At 44.3% G+C, this 20,963-nt stretch overlaps 1 long non-coding RNA gene across 3 annotated transcripts; it reads left to right on the forward strand.

Annotated features, from left to right (window-relative positions):
• Positions 1-757: 757 nt before the first annotated feature.
• Positions 758-20,576, forward strand: LOC128328331 (uncharacterized). Of its 3 annotated transcripts, XR_008309143.1 has the most exons (4): positions 758-1,201; positions 12,142-12,300; positions 14,297-14,591; positions 17,639-20,576. It is a non-coding gene; the product is annotated as an uncharacterized LOC128328331 (long non-coding RNA). The 3 variants fall into 3 exon arrangements; XR_008309142.1 differs by having other exon boundaries at positions 14,297-20,576; XR_008309144.1 differs by lacking the exon at positions 758-1,201 and adding an exon at positions 1,401-1,589 and having other exon boundaries at positions 14,297-20,576.
• The last annotated feature ends 387 nt before the right edge of the window (positions 20,577-20,963 follow it).

Below are 20,963 nucleotides of genomic sequence, written 5' to 3' on the forward strand. Positions count from 1 at the left end.
TGGAACTCCATTTTGCAATAGCAAAAAGTCTTTCTCCTTCAGTCTCCATTTTGAGTTTTGAAATCTGTTTGAATTTCCAGCCCTTGCAGCCCACAGATTGGCCAGCGAAAGCATGGGCTGATCTGCTGGCAATTGCCTCCTTATTCATTTTCAGCAAATTTAAGGGTAAATTTTACCCTCATTGGCCAGTTTGGGCAGTGTACATTTCATTGTTGTTGTTTCACACTGTTGTGTGTAGATCAATTGCATTTCGGGCGGGTGGGATGTGGATGTGCATGACCTTTGGAAATCTGCCTGATTTTTTTCAAAGCTCTGCTGTTGTTGATGTGTGATGTTGATGTTATTTGGGGTGGATTGGGGGCAGAAAGGGGGCTTTAGGGGCAGAAGAGTGGTTCAGGTGGTAGTGCCCCAATGGGTGCCTGCTGCCACCCAGATTCCAAAGGAATTGGGAGAGGGGCTGATTTTTAAAAACATTCTGAAGTTGAAATGTCTTTGGGGCAGATTCGGGGCAGATAGGGGCAGAGGCGTAACGATAGGGGGGGCAGGGGGGGCACGTGCCCCGGGCGCCACTTGGCAGGGGGCGCCAAAAAGTGCCCCTGCCAATCCCCTCCCTTTCCTGAAAATTTTTTTTTTAAAAAAAATTTGAGTCCCGGTCGGCGGCGGCGCCCCTCCCCCCCCTCGGTGCAGGTGCGACTTGCCAGTCACTTGCTGGGCGGGGTGGGCGCTCTCCCACCATTGGCTGCTGGCTGATGACTCCGCCGCCGCCGCAGCAGGAGAGGGGAGTCCTATCCGGCTTCAGGAAAAAAGCAGCAGCCAGCCAGCCGTAGAAGCTGGCAGGCACCTTTTTCCTGCCCCTCTGAAGCGGGGAAGCGCGCTACTGGAGGGATGAGTCCCAGAGAGCCCCCGCTGGGGGCATGGCTAAAGTACCCAGCCTCCTGGCAGCCCAGCGGAGGGGAAAGGAGGAGAAGGAGGTGGCGGCGGCGGGAGTCCCGGGCCGCCCTCCCTGCACGGGGCGAGGAGGAGGAAGCAAGAGTGAGGACCGAGCGTGGGGAAAAAGAGCGGGTGGATCTTCCTGGCACGGACTCGTGGAGAAGAGGTGACGGCGAGAGGTCCTGTCTGGCGCTGGAGCGCCAGACTCAGTGTATTCAAAGGGAGGAGGTCCCTGCGTGTGGATCCGCCGAAAAGATAAACGGAGGGAGAGGTAGGGAGGCTCTACTACGTGCCCGCTCGACACCGACTCCTCCTGGCGAGATCCAGCAAATCCCTCCCTCCTCACCTCCATCCAAGCGGCTGCTGCCGCTCTGCACCCTCTTACCCTCCCTCCCACCCTGGGGAATAGGAGCACTCCCCGCGGCAGAGAGGCAGGCAGGCTGGACGCCATGTGCCGCCCGGGTCAAGCGGCCCCGCCGCCCTGCAAGGGCTCTCTGGCAAGCCGCTTCTTCTCAGCCCTCCGCTTTGCTGCTGCTACCACCGCGCTCTACTCGGCGGCTCCCCGCGAGGCCGTGATCAAGGGACTGGGGGAGGCTCCGGCAGGGATTGGAGGCGAACGAGGCAGGCAGCGGAAGAGTTCGAATGAGGGTTTTCATGCAGTAAGGACGATTTCTGAAACGTGTGTCAGTCAGATGTATGGGGGGGGGCGCAATTTCAGTGCTTGCCCTGGGCGCCGTTTTCCCTAGTTATGCCTCTGGATAGGGGGCCTTAGGGGCAAAATAGTGGGTTGGGTGGCAGTGCCCCAAGGGGTGCCTGCCACAACCCAGATTCTAAAGGAATAAGGCAAAGGGCTGATTTCTTAGGAATTGTTGGAAGTTTACGCTTCTTTAACGTCCCCCCCCCGGGAATAATGGAGGTTTCAGCAGACCCATAACTCCACCTGGGGGGCACTGGGGTGGCCAGGAGTGAGTGGTGGTGTAGTGCACATAGGGTGCCACCTGCCCCCATGGGTTGCTAACCCATGGGGTGCTGGTTTCTTCTGTTTCTGAGGTGTTCTGAGTGTAGATTCTCTGGTAGCATATGAGATTTTCAATGACAAACCATGAATCCACTCTCATATGCTACCAGAGAATCTGAATCTACACTCAAAACATCTCAGAAACAACAGAACCCAGTACCCCATGGGTTAGCAACCCATGGGGGTGTTTGGCACCCTATGTGGTCTACACCACCACTCGCTCTGGGCCACCCTGGTGCCCCCCAAGTGCAGTTATGGGGCAGGAATTATGGAGGTCCATCATTCCCTATGGGGAAGAACTTTACAGACTCGCAAACTACATTACATCTTTAAAAATCAGCCTTCTGCCCAGTTCCTTTGAAATAATTCTGGCAGCTTCCTTGCCCCTACTGGGCACTACCACCCACCCTACTCTGCTCTGGGCCACCCCTTTCCCCCCAACATGAAGCTATACTTTTGCTAAAACCTCCATTCTTCCCTATGGGAAAAATCCTATACAGTACTTCAAAAATTCACCAAAACCCAGCCCTTTGCCTGATTCCACCCATTGGGCACTACCACCCCCACCCACTAGTTTTTCCCTGGGGCCATTTTTAAAAATCCAAAACATTTCAGATTTTGCAATTTCGAACAAAGAACAAAATTGGGGTGTTTCGGATTGGCTGGTTTCGAACAAAGAACAAAACGGGGGTGTTTCGGATTCAGGCCAAAAACAAAACAGGAAAAACCAAAACGCACAACCCTACCAAAAACAACACCACCACACCACTCCATGGGAGCTCTGGCCAAAGTAGCCCTAATAATGACTTTGGCCTAGCCAATAGGATATCCTGCTAACTCTGTGAGCTAGGCCATTGATGTCATGGCAACACAATCAGTGTGCGTCTGACTCTGTGGCAGCCGAGGCTCCCTTCTGAGCAACCTCCCAGGGCGAGTCCATTATTAGGACTCATATACCTTCCCCCTGTCTCTCAGCCTGCACATGTGTTCCTCCCCCCACAGCTTTCCAGGAGCTCAGTGAGTGTGAAGGAGCATGGCACAACCACAGATCCTTTTGAAAGAGCTGGAGGAACCATGTAATGTGGGCAATCACAAATAACACACAAGGGGGTGGGGGCGGAAGGGGAAATTTTAAAATGGTTCCCAACGATAAAAATGGGGGGAAAGCCTTACCAGGACCTACAACATGAAATGAGCTTTATAATCATGAGGCTATTCACATGCACGTGCAGAACCGGGCTAAGGGAGCCCAGCCTATTTTTGCATGCACGTGTGTGCCGATCCCGGTAGCACCACGATGGCAAACCCGCCTATGAAGCCTCCCTTTTAACAAAAACAAGCCTCCCTTCTTTTTACGACCATTTGTCAGCCTGTGGCTGCAAGCAGCCATGGCTAGCAGACTCAGGGAGGGGAGGGGGATCCCCATAATCCCCACTGCACTTGCATTCTTGGGCAGGGCGACATGGGGCAATGCATCCCGGCACCCCGACCCGCTGAGCAGCTGGCAGCAGCCAGTGCTCGTGTGGGCAGACGGTCTGCCCACCCAGGGAAGGCGGAATGATGATCTGCGAGGAGGTGAGCTCTTCAGGGCTCCCTCCTCGCAAACCATGCAGCCCTCTCTCACTGCTCAGTGTCTGTTAAAAAGTAAATATTGGCCATTTACAAGGTCTTAATTAGACATTTCTGCACCCTGGACAGAATGTGTGTGTGTGTGTGTATGTCCCCACCCCAGCCCGGCCCCTCCTTTTCAATTTTTCAGCCAAAGTGACAGCTCTTTAACCCTTCATTTCAATTCTGTGAACCTGAAGCTATTTTGTATTTTGAAAACCCGATTGTTTCCAATAAACTGAAGTGGGGAAGCAGGCAGTGCTCCGGCTTCCACCCACAGCAAACAAGAAACTGGTTATGACCACTTTCCTTCACAGTCCGGTGTAGTTTTCGCTGAGATGGTGTAAAACTCTGTCTGGGCTGCACTACTATACAGACTACAGGTTGGGGCTTTGTGGCTGGATGCTCCCCACCAAAATTTCCTTCACATAAAAACTAGATGTTGAGGAGAAAGGCTTTGGGGTCGGGGGTGGGGGGATATGGAGGAGCATTCAGAGTGAGCCCCCACCTGCAGCCTAAAGTAGAAGGAGCCCAAACACAAGCATAACACCTCAGTGGAAACTCAGTTGAAAGACAAATTAATTTTCTTACTCGATCCCTACCGGCCCTCCTTCCCTCCCTCTCTCCCAAGCTGTATTCTAGGCAGTGACCCCTGCTGGCATATTCATTCATTCGTTCGATTTCTATACCGCCCTTCCAAAAATGGCTCAGGGCGATTTACACAGAAAAATAATAAATAGATAAGATGGATAAGATAATATCCTAATTATGGCACCCACCGGCTGTGTATACATAAAATAATTCTAAACTAGCTGGGCCAGATGCAGAGCATCTGTGCCTCTAGTTTGCTGCAGAGTTTTTCTCTCTCTCCCCCCCCTCCGCACCGGACCTTATTTTCCCTGCTGGCCGGCCACCTCCTCCCAGCTGCTGGCCACCTCCTGCCAACTCCCACCAGTGGCCACCTCCTCCCGCCCACCTGCTGCCTCCTTTTGTCCGCCGACCAGCCCACTGCCGGCCACCATCACTGTTTTCTCCCCCGTCCCCATTGCTATCCGAGCAGCTGCTTGCGAACTCTCGCGAGAGTTGCCATGAATGGGATTAGCGACAGGTATGCCTCAGAGGAAAATATATATATATATATATATATATATATATATATATATATATATATATATATCAGAAAAATACAGAAAAAATTTACAGAATTTTTTTTGCTTTACAGAAAGAATGTAAAGCAGTAGCACCCTCCATAATAAGGTAAAGTGTGCAGTCAAGTCGATTTCGACTCCTGGCGCCCACAGAGCCCTGTGGTTTTCTTTGGTAGAATACAGGAGGGGTTTACCATTGCCTCCTCCCGCGCAGTATGAGATGATGCCTTTCAGCATCTTCCTATATCACTGCTGCCCGATATGGTAGTACCAGCAGGGATTCTAACCGGCAACCTTCTGCTTCTTAGTCAAGTATCTCCCCGCTGTGCCATAATGCAACCACATTATATCAGTTTGGAAAAATTATTGGTTTATTTTCTATCTGCATCAAAATATAAGTCATGTGTGTTAACCTGAGATATAAACTATCATATCATTCTGACCAGGGTTCCCTCTAACAGGAATTCCCAGATGTTGTTGACTACAACTCCCATCATCCCCAACCAAAGGCCGTTGCAGCTGGGGATGCTGGGAGTTGTAGTCAACAACATCTGGGAATCCCTGTTAGAGGAAACACTGCATGTGACCACTGTTGTTCCCAATCTATTAGATATTTTCAGCTTAGGGTGCTTTTTGAACATATTGAGAGCAAGCTCTCCAAGACTGGGCTGTGTAAATTAAGACTCCGAGATAGAGCTTTTGAATTTAGACTTCCCTGATTCAAATCTCATTTCAGCCATGAGCTCACTAGGTGGCCTTACGCAAGCCCCATCCCTTCAGCCTCAGTTTCCCAGCTGCCGTATGGGAACAATAATAATACTTGATTACAGGGTGGTTTGTAAAGCTTTCAACAAGATAATGTGAAGCACCTTGCACACTCAAAAAGAACCATAGAAATAGCATATATTATTATTATTTTGCTGAGGACACAAGCCACATTGGCTGGAAGATTGGCCGGGGCAGGCAAGAACAGGATTTGAGAGGCCAGAAGCAAGGACCTTGTGATATGCAGCTCTGAGGCTAAGGCTCTAAAGCTGACCCTTACTGCAGCCTAGATGGCACCCTTGCACTGAAACACTGAGCCAGGTTTGTACGGAAGGCAGAACATTGGTGGTGCAGAAAGTAAAGCATGGGCTCAAGGCCGCTCCTGGCACCTTACAAAACCCAAGTTGGTTCTCTTATAAAATCCCTCTTATTAATTAATTACTGTATCCAGCCTTCATCAGAATTTTCCACGGCCAACACTCACTCGGTGTTTTGATGACTAACTTTGTGCGGAGCTGGCTGGATGAAAACTGCTTATAACAGATTTCTAGGGACTAGAAACCTGCAGTCAAATAACTGGCTGATTGGTTTGAAAAAAATATGTGCATTTCAGTCCCCAGGCCTGCTTCTTGGCCTTTTGGTGTCCCTGTAGGCTTTCCAGATTTCAGTGCTACAGTAACAGCTACGACCCCCTTCTCTTACTTTCTCCTTGGCTTCTTTTGTCCACTCCATGTCTTCACGAGCCATCATTTTCTCAAGCTGCTGCTTTTCAGTCCACCACTACCTACCTTGTCCCACTTTATTATTTATTTACATAGTCAGACAGGTGTTATTGACTGGTTTGTTTTATCCAGACATCGAGTCCTTCCCAAGGACCTGGGGTGGCTGAATTTTATTATCAGTGTTGTTGCTGTTATTATTATAGATGTCGTCGCAGAATATAGGCTGTTCCCAGTAAAGTTTCTTTTTGTAATTGGCTGATGGTGATTTCTGTGGCCCCTATGGTGTTGCGGTGCTCTTCAAGGTCTTTTGGAACTGCACCCAGGGCGCCAATTACCACTGGGATTATTTTGGTCTTCTTCTGCCACATCCTTTCAATTACAATTTGTAGATCTTTGTATTTTGTGATTTTTTCTATTTCTTTTTCTTCTATTCTGCTATCCCCTGGTATTGCTATGTCTAATATTTTGACTTGTTTTACTTTCTTCTCGACTACAGTTATATCTGGTGTATGGTGTGGCAGATGTTTGTCTGTTTGTAGTCGGAAGTCCCATAATATTTTTACATCTTCATTTTCTTCAACTTTTTCAATTTTATGGTCCCACCAGTGTTTGGCTACAGGTAGCTTGTATTTTTTGCGGATGTTCCAGTGTATCATCCCTGCTACCTTGTCATGCCTTTGTTAGTAGTCAGTCTGTGCGATCTTTTTACAACAGCTGATTAGTGGCCCACTGTTTCATCTGCTTCTTTACAAAGGTGGCACTTGCTGTTTGTTGTTGATTTTTCAACTTTTGCTCTTATTGCATTTGTTCTTAGTGCCTGTTCTTGCGCATCCAATATTAAACCCTCTGTTTCTTTCTTCAAGTTGTCATTCTTAAGCCATTGCCAGGTCTTGATGATGTTTGATTTTCCACTTATATTGTTCAAATATTGACTATGCAGTGGCTTATTTTTCCATTTTTCTGCTCGGTTCTTGACTTGTTCTTTCTTGTAGGCCTGCTTTGTTTCATTGGTGTTGAATAGTTTCTCCTTATTGACCATTTTAAGTGCATCTTCTTCACTTTCCTTGATATATTCTTCAAAGCCTCTTTTCTTCTCCTCTACTGTTGGATGGACTTGCAGCATTCCTCTTCCACCTGAGCTGTGAAGGAGGTATAGCCTATCGACATCACTGCGGGGGTGCAGAGCATGATTGATGGTCATGATTTTCCTGGTCTTATGATCTAACGTCTCTATCTCTGCCTGGGTCCAGTCTATTATTCCTGCACTGTATCTGATAATAGGTATAGCCCAGGAGTTTATGGCTTGTATGGTGTTCCCGCATTGAGTTTGGACTGTAGGATTTTTCTAACTCTCCTGATGTATTCACTCCCAATTTTTCTTTTAACTTCAGTGTGTGTGATGTTATCAGCCTGGAGAATGCCCAAGTATTTGTAATGTTCTTTCTCTTCCAGGTTCTTGATGTTGCTTCCATTGGACAGTTCTATTCCTTCTCTTTTTGTTATTTTTCCTCTGTTCATTATCAATGCAGCACACTTGTCTAGTCCAAAATCCATTGCTACATCGCTACTGAATATACAGACAGTGTTTAGCAGTGATTCGATTTTTGATTGGGACTTTCCATACAACTTCAAATCATCCATGTAGAGCAGATGGTTTATTTTACTTGATGTTTTAGATGTTTGGTATCCGAGGCCTGTTTTGTTTAGTATTTGTGAAAGTGGAGTCATGGTGATTACAAACATTAGAGGGGATAGTGAGTCCCCTTGGAAAATACCTCTTCTAATGCTAACCTGTCCAAGTTTCTTGCCATTGATTGTTAACTGTGTACTCCACATGCTCATTGCTTTTTAAAAATAAATATCTGAATGTTTTTGCTGACACCAGTTGTTTCTAAACATTTTAGTACCCATGTATGAGGCAGTGAGTTGAAGGCCTTCTTGTAGTCAATCCATGCAACAGTTAGATTTGTTTTTCTTCTCTTGCAATTTTCTAAAAATCATTTTGTCAATCACCAGCTGATCTTTTGTGCCTCTGGTGTTCGGGCAATTTCTCTTCTGTTCAACTGGAAGCTGCTTATTAGTTAATAAGTGTTGCATTACTTCATCTGCTATTATTCCAGTTAATAATTTGAACATGGTTGGCAGGCAGGTTATCGGTCTATAATTACTTGGAACTGCATCTTTTGCTGGCTCTTTCATTATGAGATGAGTTTTGCCAGTTGTTAGCTATTGTTCAATATCACCTCCTTGCAAAATGTGATTGAACTGTTTTGATAGTTGTTTTTGAAGGCTTGTTAGGTGTTTAAGCCAAAAACAAGTTGCTTCATCATCATCATCATCATCATCATCATCATCATCATCATCATTTTATATCCCGCTTGACATACTTAAGTTTCTCCTAACAACAACCCTGTGAAGTAGGTTAGGCTGAGAGAGAAGTGACTGGCCCGGAGTCACCCAGATAGCTCTTTAGCCACTCAGATGCTAAGCCAGTCTCCCAAGCATACCTTTCTGTCCCCCTGCCCAGCTCACCCATTCCTTGCAGTCCATTCACACGGTGAGGTTTCTTCAGAGCCTCCCCTCCCCATTAGCCCCTACTCACCTCAGTTCCCTTTCTCTCCTGCACATTTCTCAATCTACCACCATGTCCTTCTTCTAACCGCCTGGACTCCCTGACCCTTAACTTGCCTGTCTCCCAGGGCCTCAGAAAAACTACTACTGTACTGTCCCCTAAGACCTGAATGAGATTTAATCCCAACCAAACTGACAACTTGCTCTCCCTTCACAGACCTATCTACCTTGTCTCACTTTCTTTAGCCGTTCAGATTCTAAGCCAGTCTCTCAAGCAGCATACCTGTCTACTGCAGACTTTCTGACAGCTTTGTTATTTGCATACCTGGAATGTTAATGAGCATTCCACACTAGCGCAACAGCTCAGCTCAGCTCATCTGTATTCGAAGTTTTACTACCACAAACACAAAGCAATGTAGATGTTGTGTGAATTAGTTCTGACTAAGGACTTTGGATTCTGCCGGCCAGAATTAGGGGTGAAGATTCAGAGTGGCCAGACATAATCAACAGAGATAGGAACTCTGTCCCATTCATAGTTGACTAGAAGAGAGAATTTCAGCAGAATTTCAGCATGACAGCCACAGTGCTGCAAGGCTGAGAAGAGTTGAACCCGGTGAAAGTCCCTCTTCAGTACAGCTCAGAAAGGTTGAGGAGTGCTGTCCTCTGCACTGCATCTAGTCACCCTGAATGCCCAGGGCCTAGTAAAAGTAGGGATGCTTCTAAAGGTTTCCTATGTTCTTTGTTCAGCACTTCTGTGCTCTGTTGAAACAAAGAAAGGGGGCAATACAATAAGCCAGGGTTTCTTAACCTTGGGCCCCCAGATGTTGATGGACTACAACTCCCATCATCCCGTCATTTCCATTGTGGCTGGGGATGATGGGAGTTCAAGTGTGTGTGCTTAGGCAAGCAGCCTAAGCGCACACACGATCCTGGCACCAGGGATAAGGGCGCGCTTGTGGCCTTAACCTTGGCTAAAGGCCAGGCTTAAACGTGGGGTTAAGTGGGTGGGCAGCATCGGGATCTGCGCAGATCCTGGCGCTGCACACAAGCAGCCTAACCCAGGCTGGGCTACCCTAGCCTGGGTTATGCTGCTCATGAGAACAGCCTTAATGTGTGAATAGTTGCCAACTTCGGGAGGGCAGGGCCTAAACAACTGAGAAACAAGCAGATATTCATCGGGTGACAATTTCTCCCTCACTACATCTCAGTGCCAAGCAACGCTTCACCTGGTGAACCTCTGCTAGACATGCAACTAGGTTAAAAGTTGGTAAACCCAAATGAGAGGCACTGTAGTCTGCAGCATCAGAGTCACAACTGCCGCCTGCAGTTCAGACTGGCAGGAGAGATCAATACAAGTTAAACAGTAAGGCACATACTGATATCTTCAAAACCACCATGCAGATACATCCTAAGAGGAGATGTCTATTGCCATTTTCACCAGGCTGGGGCCTTAAATAAGAAGAGTAGCAAAAGAATGAGCAATGGGAAAAATCCTCCCAATGTGACATCCATGTGCTATCAAAATGGCTGAGGGAGGATGTGGGTGAAGAAAGGCTTGAAAGAAGGGGGAAGAGGCTTCCAAATTCGGAATAACAGAAAAAGAAAATGTTGGCACATGAAGTGGGAACAATTAAAAATAAACCTCCTCATCCCCCCACCTCCTCTGCTGCAAAATAAAGCTTGAAAAGCCTCACTCCAGGTGTCTCCCTGCCTCCTAAAATAATCCAAGATGCTGCTACTGTCTCTCTCTCTTTCTCTGTGATACTACCCCCCCCATCCCACCAATGCCTTGGGTTTCCATGGTGACTGCAAGCAATGTCGCTAGGGTGACAAGGAGGAGAAATATTTTTAAAATTCTAAGTTCTTCTTGATTATCTGTTATTTGTTCTCATGTTTTTCAAGTTGAGGGAGTCGTTTATTCTCTTGCCCCCAAGTTGGGACATAGTGATTTTTGTAAAAGGTTACTTTCTCAGGGCTCCTTTCCACCATTATCAATTGCATCCTGATGAGATAATGGTAGGGTCAATGAGAGGAGAATGATCCCTCTCTCTCTAGCAATGCTTCATTTCCACCTCTTGATGGCAGGGCTGGAAGGGGACACTTAAAGATAGGGTTGCCTGCCAACCCTCCAGAATTGTCCAGGAGAGTCCAGGAATCAGCATCAACGACCACGTTACTGTTGAAAGTAATCCTGGAGTTGTTAATGGCTTGATATTGGGAAAATTTGTGTGTGGGGTGTGTGTGTGTGGAATCTTCAGAAATAGCTTCAATCCGAATTGGCAATCTTACTCAAAGAGGCTGTGCCTCTTTAATGTGTCTGGTTAGGCTGCACATGAGAACCACTGGGATCAGGCCCGATCCTGGCGGGGCAGCGCTGCCTAGCTCAGTTATTTTAGTGCTTCTCTCCTTGGGGAATCCCCCAAAGCACTGTGCTTGGCATGTGGTGCATTGTGGGATACGTGGAAGCTGGGATGTGTCGTCCCAGCTTCCTGAGCTCCGCACTGCCTGGCGCAGTGATGGATCATCTGGGAGCGCGGTTTACGCTCCCAGCAACATTTAATGGATCGTCGGGGGAAGGTCAGATTTGTGCAGCTTCCCCCCTGCCTGCCTGCTCCCCCACCCGCCTGGTCATGTGAATGGCCCCAAAGAGTCTACGAGAACCCCATGTGCTTTTTTGGTTTGCAGCTTGTTCTGTTATTTACTTGTTACTCTTGGACTGATTTAACACATTCTTTTGAAACTGCTTTTGAGACTCTCCCAAGTGAGTGATGTGTATTTGTGAAAGACAAAGAAAGGGAGCTTCATGCTTGTAGTGGGTTTTTTAAATAGATGACTGTGCAAGCAGGTGGGTTTATAATCACATTTCAACTTTCCTGTTACCTTTGAGTCACCTGTGAACAAAAGTGTTTGGTCTGAAGCACGCTTTGTCCTCTATGCAGCATTTCCCAATAGAGATCTGCATATCTGGCAATGGCTTTTTACATTCAAGGAGGGGTTGTAGCTCAGGGGAGAAGCACGTGTTTTGCATGCAGAAACCTGTAGGTTCAGTCCTTGTCATCTCTAGAGCGGGCTGGGGAAAGCCCTTGTCTGTCTCCCTGGAGACCTGTTGTCTATCAGTGCAGGCAACACGAAGCCAGATGGGTCAACTTCATGTTTATCTAACTTGTTCATTTATTAAATCAATAAACTGCTTTTATACACACAAAAATACTCAAAGTAGTGTGTAATAAAATGCTTATTATAAAACGTTTTAACCTTCCTGTATGGAAGTAGCACTTGTGGTCACTATTAACAAACTTTATATATATTTTTAAAAACAGTGCCACCATATCTTTGCCTCCCTAATGATGGATCCTGTTGCAACAAATTCAATTTGCAGAGTTCTTGTAGAAAAAAAACAGAAATGAGGGAGAGTGATCACAAGTCCAGTAAAGGGAAAAGGAGTACAGCAAGAGCATCAGAAGCTACCACACTCACCTGGTACAGACTTTGGTTTCCTGAAGATATCTCCTCCTCTCTATATATTAAATGCTGACAGGTATCTTGTTTTCTTTCATGTTCATAATTATGTAGCTGGAAACAAACTAATTAGTTATCCTTTCTGCTTCTCTCCACGGAGGGTTTCCAAAAGGCAATTTACTCCTGCTTCACTACACGGGGGGGTGGGCGGAGTTCATATGAGGAGGGATTTACAGTGACTTCAATATGTTCATATGTGTCATTCATACAGCCAACAGCTCTTTTCATGGCAATTCGTCCTTAATAAGCAATATAAGCATATTTTAAAAGTTGCACTTTGGGAGAGTGTTGAAAACAGCAGTGTGGGATACTTCGGCATTTTTTGGGCTGCTCCATATGGAGAGATGCTGTGGATAAAGTGAAAGGAAGAGAGCTGGTCTTGTGGTAGCAGGCATGACTTGTCCCATTAACTAAGCAGGGTCCACCCTGGTTGCATATAAATGGGAGACTAGAAGTGTGAGCACTGTAAGTTATTCCTTTCAGGGGATGGAGCAGTTCTAGGAAGAGCAGAAGGTTCCCAGTTCCCTCCCTGGCTTCTCCAAGATAGGACTGAGAGAGATTCTTGCCTGCAACCTTGGAGAAGCCGCTGCCAATCTGAGAAGACAATACTGAGTTATGGTCTGACTCAGTATATGGCAGCTTCCTATGTTCCTAAGATGAAGGTGTGACTACCTGCCTGAGAGTGACTTGGGGGAACATTGGCTCCATTCAATTCCACCATTTCAATTTCACTCCTGGGCAAACTTGCTTCCTGTGCCCTGCAGTCTACTTCTGGTCCAGAGCCCCATCTAATACTGATTGTGTTTGTTTGTTTTTTAATTCCCAGTGTTCTAGCTCTTTAACAACAGTGCACTAGAACAAAGGGAAGGTCTGGCTACTGCAAAATCCATAGCAGGTGTCACACTCTGTGGGTGGGGGGGATACAGGCGACGGGGAGATTATATGCCTAGTACACAGAAAAATCAGTTTGGGGGAGCCTTGAGGGGGTCAGGAAGCCCATGTTCCCTTCCACTTGGTTATCCTTAAACCAAGTTTATCCTTCAACAACAACAACAACAACACCTCCATTGTGTTCTTGTGCAAGAACAGCAGTGCAGTAGAGCAATCCAGCAATGTTTCCGTTCATAAATGGAGAAAGAAGTAATAACAGTTCCCTGATGTCTAGGGAATGGGGAGAGGGCATTCTTCCATGAGATATCCTCTTTAATGAAATAGTGATCTAGTAGATCTTCCAGTTGCTCTAGTGTACTGGTGTTCTGGTATACTGGTGTACTTGCACAAGGACACCATCAGAAAATTATATTTTAACCAGGTGACAGTATGAATGGAAAGTCCTTCCATTCCAGAAGGAAGCTTCTCACCCCCATAGGAACATAGGAATCGGCCATATACTGAGACAGACCATTGGTCTATCTAGCTCAGTATTGTCTTCACAGACTGGCAGCGGCTTCTCCAAGGTTGCAGGCAGGAATCTCTCTCAGCCCTATCTTGGAGAAGCCAGGGAGGGAACTTGAAACCTTCTGCTCTTCCCAGAGCGGCTCCATCCCCTGAGGGGAATATCTTGCAGTGCTCACACATCAAGTCTCCCATTCATATGCAACCAGGGCAGACCCTGCTTAGCTATGGGGACAAGTCATGCTTGCTACCACAAGACCAGCTCTCCTCTCCAAAAAAATTGCAAGAAAGAGACGTTGTGAAAACACATACCTCATATTTACAGTCCCCTTGATTAGAACTCCTTTGAGTTAAATGAGAACTCCAGTCTCATTTGATTAGAACTCCATAGACACTCAGGGGCATAGCTATAATTGAACAAAAGGGTTCAAAGAACACGGGCCCCCAGCTCATGAGGGCCCTCCAGCTCCATCCCTCCCTATTTTCTTAATTGTCTTTTTCACTCTGGGGGGCCGCCCAAGAGAGGGATGAACACGGGCCCCCTCTCCCCTAGCTACGCCCCTGTAGACACTGTTATGTGTTCCTCTGAGTTTCTTTCACTCCTTCCAATCACTTCCCAGATTCTGGATGAGGAGGAACAGGAGACAACACTCAAGTCCAGAAGTTAGCAGCTGTTTTCAACCCTAGGAATGTATTTCCCAAGTTCTTACTATTAGAAAAAGAGGAATGCAAGCACACATGCAAGGAGAAAACAGCCAGATACAAAGTGGAGGTACAGGATCCTCCCAGCATCAGGAAGCTGCTACAGTAGAGGAAGGAGTGGAGCCCATCAATTTATGGAGACAACTAGAAACTCCAGACTATTTCATAGTTGCTGTTTCAGATTTGCAGATTAATTTCTACAAAGGAAGGAATGTATGTATTATATTATATACTTATTTTCCCCCCATCAGAAACTGAAGCAGTCTTCATTTTCCTATACAATCTGTGATCACATTAACTGTACTGGCCATTATATCATTAGATATAATGATGGCCCCTGGCCCCAGCCCCAGTGAGGCCGAAAAGGTGGTTTGGAATTAGTGCTCCAATACAGTAGCTGGAGCTTCCTGGGGCTACAGGTTCCCAGTTGTCAGGAAAATGATCAAAAATTTTTTGCTGCTTTTAAAATTTTATTGGTTTTTACAATATCTTAACAATCTTATTACATCCAATTAAACAAATGTTGACTTCCCGCTCGCCAATCTGTGTGAATCACTAATTATACAATTCAACCATTGCTATAGTAATTCAAAACATATATCCTATACCTTACAGACTTGATTTTACTCTACTCAACCTGCTATTATTACTAAATTTCAAACTCTGCTGAAAAATCAATATTAGAAAAATAGTTCTTTAAGTATAGTAAGAATGGTTTCCAATCTTCTTTAAAACATTCCAGGTTTTCATCTCTTATCAGTACTGTAAGTTTTGCCATCTCAACATATTGCAAAGTTTTTATCAGCCAATCTTCTTTTGAGGGCATTTCATTATCCTTCCATTTCTGTGCATATACTATTCTAGCCACCGTGGTTGCATACATAAAGATTGTTAAATTCCTTCTGGAAAACTCTCCTTGCGTTATTCCCAGCAGGAAGGATTCTGGTTTCTTAGGAAATGTCATTTAAAATTTTTTCTTCAACTCATTATATATCATATCCCAGAAAGCCTTTGCCTTCCCGCAAGACCACCACATATGAAAAAAAGTTCCCTCACAGTGTCCACATTTCCAGCATTTGTTTGGAACATTTTTATACATTAATGCTAATTTTTTGGGTGTCAAATACCACCTATACATCATCTTATAATAATTTTCTTTTAAGGTATAACATGCGGTAAACTTTAAATCCATTTTCCATAATTTTCCCCAAGCTGCCATATCTATATTGTGACCCAGATCTTGAGCCCATTTTATCATAGTCGTTTTGACCACTTCATCTCTTGTCTCCTCCAGAAGCAGCAGCTTATACATCTTAGAAACTAATTTTTCATCATTTTCACACAGCTCCTTCTCAAATCTCGACATTTGATCCTCAAATCCAACTTTAAGATCCTTCTTATAAATTTCATTTAACTGATGGTAGCGAAACCAGTTACTAACCAGATTTTGTACTTCAGTTAGATTTTTTAACTTACAGCCCTTTTCTTGGAAACATAACAAATCCCTATAGGTACCCCAATGAGGCTGCATATTTATCTCTTTATGTGCTAAAGCTTCAATTGGAGATAGCCATAATGGAGTTTTAAATTCCAACCATTTTTTATATTTTACCCACACTCTCATTAGACTCCTTCTCACATAGTGATTAAGAAAATCTTTATGCACTTTAGTTTTATCATACCACAAATAAGAATGCCATCCAAACCTTCTATCAAATCCTTCCAGATCAAGTATTCTGGGATTTCTTCATGTTATCCATTCTTTTAACCATGTCAAACAAACAGCATCAAAATACAACCTTAAATCTGGTAGGGTAAGACCACCTCTTTCTTTAGCATCTGTTAAATTTTTAAATTTAATTCTTGGTCTTTTCCCTTGCCAAACAAATTTGGTTATGTTCTTTTGCCATTGCTTGAAACAAGTTAAGGTGTTGATTACAGGGATAGTCTGAAAAAGAAAGAGCATTTTAGGTAAAACATTCATCTTCACAACTGAAATTCTTCCCATTAAAGATAAGTTCATTCTAGTCCATCTTTGCAAGTCAGTTTTTACTGTATTCCATATTTTAATATAATTATTTGAAAACAACAAAGAGTTTTTGTTTGTCAACCAGACGCCCAAGTATTTAATTTTCTTCTCGACTTTCAGCTCACTTATTTCAAAAAGTCTGTCTAGGAAAATGATCAAAATTGATAGACAATCGGCCAAATGGGGTGTGTGTGTGGGGGGTAAGCTCCCTACCATGCTTTGCTAGTCCCCTGAGTTGCTCTGTGCCCCCCAAAATCACCTCCAAATCGACCAAAAAATCACTGGGGTTTTTTCATTCTTTAAGAAAACGGAGCCATTTTGAGGCTCCGAAACACAAAATGGCATCCGGAAATGACATCTGCAGTCATTTTCAGCCACCCCAACCTGCGAATATGCTAGATTGGCATGTTTTCCCCATGTATGCCAAAGTCGGGGTGTCTTTTACCAGACCACGGATATGCGAATCCGTGGATAATGAATCTGCGGATAAGAAGGTCCTCCTCATTAAAATTTTAAAGACAGAACATTACATTCAGGCAGAATCTGCAGGCACCACACATGCACACACACATGTACCCTCCCCATTCTCTTCACTACCTGGGCACAGGTGAATGTGACAATCAGAAGCAGGAGGTGGGGGCCTCTTCAACCCAGTTGGCCAGAAATGGGTAGAATGGATCGGGGGGAAGGGGGTTGTTGGCTGTGTGAACAAACCAATGTTTGAAATACCACAATGAAACATAATCAACTGTAATAAAAAGCAGCAACGTGAACAACCCCAATTTACTTTGATTTATGCGTATGTATGCATGTACACACTTATATGCGCTTATGCTCTCATCCTAACTTACCTCTTTTCCTCCCACAGTAAAGCCCCCAGTCTGGGAAACCTCCAGCTGGATGGAGGCATGTTGACATTTAAGCTGGGAAAAGTATAACTTGTGAATGGTGGGAATGCTTATTAACTAAAGTGGGGAAAGATTCCCAAGTGATTGTTAAAGTGCTATAAATGCACGTGTAATTTCAGCCTTTCTTTTCCTTCAAAGAACTGAGTGTATTTTAGCAATGGTTGTTTCCAAGCTGTCTCAAGGCTAGTTCAGCAGTGAAGAACTGCATCATGGGCTATTTCCTATTGTTTCTTCTCCAAAGACTGCTTTTTTATATACAGAAATTTCTTCTTTGCTACAATCTTCCTTCCTTCCTTCCTTCCTTTTATCACCTCTCCCCACAGATCTCACAGGCTGATAGGTTAAGGTAGTGGCTGTTCACCAAGAAACAAGCCCAGTCTGAGAACCTTCCACCTACAAGAGATGTATTATACCACGCAATACTATGAGCACATCATCAAGCAATCATTTGGAATAATGATCCGACAGTGAAGCGTGTAATCCCATCACCTGAAAAATACATTTGGAATATGGAAGGGGATGTCTGGATACCAATGACCAATCAATTCTTAGCTCCAAAGGCTGCACTTCAATTGGTGAGGTGTGGATGCACTATCTCCAGATGTCAGAGAGGAAGATGCAGCTGTCATAAAGCAGGGTTGATCTGCTGCGACATGTGTTCCTGTCCATCTCAAAATAGACAGAACTAAGAGGATTCTTGTGACCACATGATGGAGAATGAAAATCCAGAGGATGAGCTACAGGAAGAAGATGACAAGTTCATATGCTGTAATATTAATTAGGTGTAAGGTAGTTCCATTTTTGTCCAAAAAACCAACCCCTTATGCAAAACTTGTAGTAAAAGTCACTTATGCAAAATGTTTATTATCTATAATTTAATTTTTCATTAACAACTTTCACAGATCAGCACGACAGTCAGAGAAGATTCTTAGACTGTCAACATGTTTTTTCTAATTCTTTGAGGTATTTTGAAGGGAACTGTGTGATTTGCTTTAATCACAAAAATCCCATGGCATTATGCATGCTCCTGTACTATGTGGCCTCTGTGGCTCGAAGTTTTTCAAACTGGCTTTTAGTTTGCATCTCCTCTGGAATGAAGGTGTGCATTCACATATCGGCCAAATTTACCTAAAGTCCCTGCAAGCTATCAGGGAGCACTTCACACACAATTTGGGTTTTTGATGGTGCGTGTAGCCCCATTTATATCCAGTATTTTAAAAATCCACTTTTTGCATTGGTTTTTTGGGCAACTTTGAACTCACAGTAAAGCCTCACACAGAGAACCTGCAGTGAAGCCTGCTGTCTGGGAAAACTCTAGAGCACCTTTTATCAGCTTTGGCTGATACGCCAACTGTGACCTTACTTGGATAAAGATAGCTTGGCCACAATTACTCGTGCTTTGGTAACCTCTTGCTTAGATTTCTGCAATGCATTGTACATGGGGCTGCCTTTGAAAACGGTCCGGAAACTGCAGCTGATACAAAACAGGGCTGCAAGATTATTATCTGGGACTAAGGTTGCCATCTCCCCCAGATTTCCCTGTATTTACCAGATTTTAAGCTTGTTCCCTGGCACCCGGTTAGCCCATTCACTTGCCTGAATTCCCAGCTTTCATTTTTTTAAAAAAGCTGAGCTCTAGCACTTATAGAAGCAGAGTGAAAGAGCAAAACCTGCAGTCTCTATTCTGTTCAACCACTGGACTTCAAGAAAGGCAGCTGAAGCACAGGAGGCTGGCTGGGAGAGGTTCACTCACAATAAGTAATCCCCCTGAGGAATGTTGCCTTTGTTTTTTGTCAGCAGAGGATCACTACAGGGCAGTAAAGAGGATAACCTGATTTTGATGTAAATCACTGCCTATCTGTATATTGTAATGTTTAAGGTTTTTGGCTTTATAGAGCAATTCATTCTATGCATGCCTACTTAAAAGTAAGTACCATAGGTTTCAACCAGATTTCCTCCCAAGTAAGTGTGTATAGGATTGCAGCCTTAACTGAAATGTTCAGTGTATTTTAAAAGTTCAGCTGCTATTAATATCTCAAACTTAGTGTAGTCTTCATTGATTTTCTATAGATTTTTAAAATTTTTTTGCTTTAAACCACCATGAATTCTCCCTGACCCCTACTCGTTTCCAGTCTACACTAGTATTCCAAATCACAAGGAGTCATTTTGGTATTATATTTTATGTACTTATCTCAGGATGTAAATTGTGACTATGACAAGGCTTAAGCATGAAAGCCTTAATCCCTAGTGCTGGTTTTGTACGGTCAATTGTAGAATGTAGTGGTGATGAAAATGCACTCAGCACTGCTCCTCAGCAACAGATTTGATTTGGTATCTTCACCAATCTTATCTAGCATTTTCACCTTGACCAATAAAGAACATATTTAAATTAAACCAATAAATAGCATATTTATATACCAATAAATAACATAGGTATTGGAAAATGGAGTCTGCAGTTTATGTGGAATCCATGACAGGACTACACACAGCTAATTAGATGAGATAAAAATGGAACTTGTATCTTAGAAAGTGTTGGGATATAAAGTCTGGTGTTTAATGTTCAGGTAAATGGTCAGGTAAAGAGATCCTCCCCAACTATTGCTGGTAGATATGCAGAGCAAATACAAGTCAATGGGACAGTGTGCATCAGCTAATGTGTATAACAACATGCAAATTAGGGCACCCAGATTTGGAGAGCTTGAATATGGCAACCCTAACTGGGACTGAATGATCATATTACGCTAGTGCTTTGTTAGCTGCACTGGCTCCCAGTCCATTTCCAGGCCCAATTCAAAGTCCTGGCTTCAGCCTTGGGACTGGGTAACCTGAGAGAGCACCTTGCCCCATATGTCCCAACTCAGACCTTAAGATCTTTAGAGGTCCTGCTCCGAGTGCCCTTGCCAAATGAGGTGAGGTGGGTGGCTACTAGGGAGAGGGCCTTTTCGGAGGTTACAGACCATTTATAGAATAGACTCCCCAGTGAGTTTGCCTGGTTTCATTACTTTGTTCTTTTAGATGTCAGGTAAATACCTCTTTGTTCACTCAGGCCTTTCAATTTTTTTTTTAAATTGATTTTAAAAACTTATTTTTAAAAAGTTTTAAAATTGTTGTGTATTGTACTTGGGTTTTGGGGTGTGTATGTGTGTTGTGATTTCATGTGTTTTCATGCATTTTTACTTGATGTTTTAATGCTGTGTTGTGAGCTGCCCAGAGAACAATGTGTTATGGGGCAGCTAACAAATAAACGTTTATTTAATTGTCTGTCTGCCTACTTACCTACCTACTTACCTACTTACCCACAGTATGCCAGCAAATTTGGAGAATGATACAGAAGCCAACAGATTATAAGAGGTCAATCTACATACCAATACCAAAGAAAGGAGACTTAACAAATTGTGCAAACCATTGCACAATATCCTTAATTTCACATGCTAGCAAAATAATGCTCAGGATCATCCAACTCAGATTAGAGCCCTACGTGGAAAGGGAAATGCCAGATGGGATGTTCAAGCTGGTTTCAGAAAAGGCTGAGGAACAAGAGACATCATTGCTGATGCACGCTGGATAATTGAGAAAGCCAAAGAATACCAAAAATAAGTCAATACGTGCTTTATTGACTACAGAAAAGCCTTTGCTTGGATCGACCAT

The sequence above is a fragment of the Hemicordylus capensis genome, chromosome 5 (genome assembly GCF_027244095.1).
Source record: "Hemicordylus capensis ecotype Gifberg chromosome 5, rHemCap1.1.pri, whole genome shotgun sequence".
Classification (NCBI taxonomy): Eukaryota; Metazoa; Chordata; class Lepidosauria; order Squamata; family Cordylidae; genus Hemicordylus; species Hemicordylus capensis.